General features: G+C 45.7%; 1 pseudogene; it reads right to left on the bottom strand.

The window, feature by feature from the left end:
* Positions 1 to 2,407: 2,407 nt before the first annotated feature.
* Positions 2,408 to 4,571, bottom strand: LOC115391496 (5-hydroxyisourate hydrolase pseudogene; annotated as a pseudogene).

Raw genomic sequence — 4,571 nt, 5'->3', positions numbered from 1 at the left:
GCGGTAACTTTACTATGTCCCTGCGAGGACAATTCAAACCACCTGTTTGAGCTCTGTTTGACTCCTGTTGTTTTCTTACCGGGACAGCGGAGCTCCGGTATCCGCCGCAGAGCACCCGACCAGCCGTCACCGCGGAGAGCCGAGCCCGGGCGGCCGCAGCCCGGCAGAGAGGCAGGCCGGCCGCCGGAGAAGCCTCAGGAGCTGAGACATCCTCCGTGAGCCGCCTGCTGTCCGTGTCCCGGGAGAAGAAGCCTTTACTGACCGGGACTCCTCGAGCGCAGCATCGCGGAGCCGCTGCTAGTGTTATTGAGCCACGACGGGAAAAGTCACCGGCAGGTGATGTAAAGACGGGAGGCGTCCCTCCAGCAGCCCGCCCACAAAGCTTCACGCCACAGCCCCCCCAGCAATTCATCACCTAAATCTGCTATATGTCATTATAATAACACGAAGGAGTATGAGCTTTAAACGGAACGAACGCATACTAGTTTATTAAGCTTTAAAACTTTTTCATTACACTCCGGCAAAAATAAAGACTTCTATCAGGGGTCCTCGCTGCACACTTGCACTGTGATTGGCTGAGACGGGAAGCGGCGTCCTCCAATCACAGACATCATACACATATACTCTGTCGAAAACACAACATTGAAGTGTTTAGTGAACCACTATTTTAATTTTTTAGGCAAATAAAAGTTTGTTCAAAAGGAGACCAGAGCGCTCGTGTACAGATATTTTTCTTATAAATACTAGATTAGAGTTCGCACGTTTTTTCTGTGCGTTTGTACTTTTTTTTTTTACAGAGTGAAAAACAAGCACTTAAGTTTAAGTTGTGGCTTTAAATATTGGTTACTGTGAGTTTTTTCTATCTTTTTTTTTTTTCAATATTTGTCTTGCCATGTCTTGTTTATTCAGGTTAGCAATGTATTCATTTGTATTCATTCACATGTATTCATTCAGTCAAGTCCATGATTTTCTTTCCTCGGTTCCTCCATGTGAACTTCCTGTTCCGGTGGAGAGAAGGACTCCATTCTGGTTGTCATGATGAATCCATGAATCTGTGACTGATCAGTCATTGATCCTGGATGTCTCAATCCTGTTTTTGTGCAATAGGTCCCTGCAAACAAGGACAACAGATCCTTGGGGCCTTTCAAGATACGAACAGACTTTGAGAAATGTCTTCCTATGCTTACCCGTGTTGTTCTACCATGATTGAAATCTTTGATCCACAGGAACATTCTTCCTCTAATACCTGCATCATAAAGTTTAATGAGCAAGCCCTCTGGCCACATGCTATCACAGGCCTTTTCAGAACTTCCTCCACAGCCTCCTTATTAATAATTTCCCTTTGAATATCTCGGCCCAGCACCACCACACAAGCACTTCTAAAGCCATTTTGATAACTCAAAAATAAACCCCAATGGCTTTCTGAGCATCACGTTTCTCAGTGTACTGTAATGGGGATGCTAAGTCCCTGTGTCTCGCAACTTGTTGCAATGCATTTATGGGTCCTGTCCTCACCTTTCCTCACCTGTCCTCACCTATACTTAGCCAGGACAGGATCCAGTGTCCCGTGACTCTGCACAGCACGATGGACGGACAGATAGACAGACAGACGGATGGAAATTTCAAATTTGCGTGGAGGTGTAAACGATATATGGATTTCACTTAATCATGGAACAGGACATAATACAATCTTACAATGACAGCTAAAATGTGAAAAAAACAAGGCATTACAATGTAAATATTAAAATATTAATGTGAGTCAAGACTTTAAACTGAAATCATTTTAACATCAACTCTAGAATTTGGCACTCAGAGAGCGCAGACCTCCACCACAGGTCAAATCAGTCACCAACAACAATAAGAACACCAAATATAATGAAACAACATTGTGATCAAGGGTGTTGCCGGGGCGGAGCGCTGTGGCGCGACGCGGCGTGGGCCTGCACAACTATGTGAAGGACTGCCCTATCTCTCAATGATAAAGAATCCTTTAAAAAATTCCTGGATCCAGACAGTGATCCGGATCATCACCAAAATGTAAAGGATTCTAAGTTAGCCCAAGACCCACCTTTTCACAAAGATTCATTGCAATCCGTCCATAACTTTTTCCGTAATGTTGCTAACAAACCAACCAACCAAATAAACCAACAAACCGACGTGATTACATAACCTCCTTGGCGGAGGTAATAATTATGAGAAATGATGAAGCATGAAGTACAGAGATTTTGAGGCCCATTTCATTTCTGATGAGCCGTCATTTATTAAAAGGCTTTTAAGTTCAGATAAATGTTGAGATGTAGGACAGTTAATAAGGACGTGAAGAGGATCACACGCAGCCAGTACAGGAAACACAGTGATCAGCTGAAGCCAGAGGAGCAGGGTCCCAGTCTGCTGCCCCTCAGGGCCTTCAGCGCCCTCTGTAGGTGCTGTAGGAGAAGCGGCTCATCAGCAGAGGGAGGTGAAACTTCTGCTCGGGCTCGGTGATGTTGAACACCACCTGGAAAGATAAAGAGTTAAGACTGAGATGCTCCGGTCGCGATTCACCTGAAACACATTAAAGTTCATTACTCAGTAGTTACCTGAATACAGCATGCTCTAAATTCTATCAGGAAGCCTTGGAATGCAGATCAGTTAACGACTCTTTGGTAATTTACATAGCATCAGCTTTAGCGTTTCTCAGGCCTCTTTCGATTCCATGAACAGCGGTTATTTTTAGCAAATCCCAACATGTTGCCGATAGGTCTGACTATCGAACAGGCCTCCACGGAAGGCCGGTTCCCAGAGTCCCCCCAGGATGGTTTGACCCAAGCAGCAGAGCAGTGACAGAGTTATGGCGTCCTGGATGTGATAGTTTGTCCAACTAGTTCAGGATGTTATTTGTGACAGAGCCTGATTTGAGGCTATTAAATTTCTCTAAAAGCTCGTTCTATACCTAATAATAAAACAAACATCGGTATGTCTCATGCTATCCCAGATTCTATACGCCCAGATTTATCTAGCCTGTAACGAATCAAGCACAGTATCACTTTGCTCTTCCCGAACAAAACTACAAATTCAGTCTAGTAACGAGCTGTCCAGTAATGACATGTGGTATGTTACAGAAAGAACACTTGTGTCGTCACAAAAAACACAAAAAAAAGAGATGTATGAAGAAGCTTCATTACTGACACAAACATGAGAATACTTCCACATCAGGGCCATTCAGAATCCAGACCTTATTCCAATATCAGACCACCACTCTGCTATCAAAACCCACAACTGATACTGTCGACAAAGCCAGACACTGTCTCAACAACCGTTTCACCAGAACAGTGACATGGTGAACTGGATATCCATGACAACGGTTAGCAGAGAATCTACAGTCATCAGCAAAAGATGGCCTGTAACTATGAACACACTCACGTGCACATAACAGTCACAGCCTTCTCCAGCCTTGACCAGAGCGGCCAGCAGCCATGGTCCGCTGAGTTCAGCATGTGGGATCTGACAGGAAAGCTAACATCTGAAGACCTTTTGGTCCTGGAGCGTCCAGGCAGCTCTCATCCAGTCCATCCAGGCACGTTGGGCCTCATGTGCTGCTGCTGGTTCTCAGTTCAATATTTGTGATTTCCACCGATGGGCTAAACCGACTAGTACCCCGGACCGGTAAAACGGCCAGAAACCAAACAATACAGAGTGGTCTAGTCCGTTTTCCTGCCCAAATGACTGCTGGACAGAAAACGATGGAACCAACGAAGTCTGGTTGAACCTCGATCTCTGTCACTATACGGCTCTGGACCGAAACGCTCATCATTAAGTTCATGAGTCCGAGGGTTCTGTTTCTAATCCCTGAAAAGGGCACTTTAAAAGGTGATGACTACTTCTACTTGTAGAATTCTACTTATGATTTGAATCACTTATGTTTTTTTTAATTGTATTCAGATCTTTTTTTTTCTAAATAGTTCAAGAAACACCAAGCAAATTGAGCAATTTGTGCAACGTTAGAAAAAGTAATAACCAGAATTCTGGAGAATGTTCCCTTATCTCGTTTTTAAATCAAAAAGCTCCTGTCCTAATTAAAGGATACTTGAACGAATAAATAGTTCAGAGGGGGAATTGCACACTGACTTGTGTTTAGAAAGTGGCATCAGGTCTCAAAGCTTGACTGTGAAGGCTAACATGACCCTCAAGTGCTCATCCTCACTGGAAGGAGTGTTTAAAAGGCACCGATGTCATTGCTCTCACCTCTAGTAGGGGTAGAAGCAGGTCTGGCCCAGACCGTCCCAGTACGAGCCCGTCTCAAAACGCAGCTTGTACATGCCGGGGACGAAGGCTTCTCTTCCGACGAGTCTGGGACAGCGGCCGTCTGCGTCCGTGGTCCCTAAAGATGAGACGGAGTCAGGGGACAAGCTGGAAACGGGTCCCGGTGGCTGAAGCCATCGGCTGGGGAAGCTACCCGACGCTCAGCAGGGTCCAGATCATCAAGCTTGGTGTCCAGCCGGTGCAGGCTGAGGGCCACCCTGGAGGCCGGGACGCCGTCCTCCGTGTTCAGCACGTGGGTGGTCAGAGGGCTGGGACTCTGCTGCCGCCAT

The sequence above is a fragment of the Salarias fasciatus genome, chromosome 7, assembly GCF_902148845.1.
Source record: "Salarias fasciatus chromosome 7, fSalaFa1.1, whole genome shotgun sequence".
Lineage (NCBI taxonomy): Eukaryota > Metazoa > Chordata > Actinopteri > Blenniiformes > Blenniidae > Salarias > Salarias fasciatus.
This window is presented reverse-complemented; position numbering and strand designations above follow the sequence as displayed.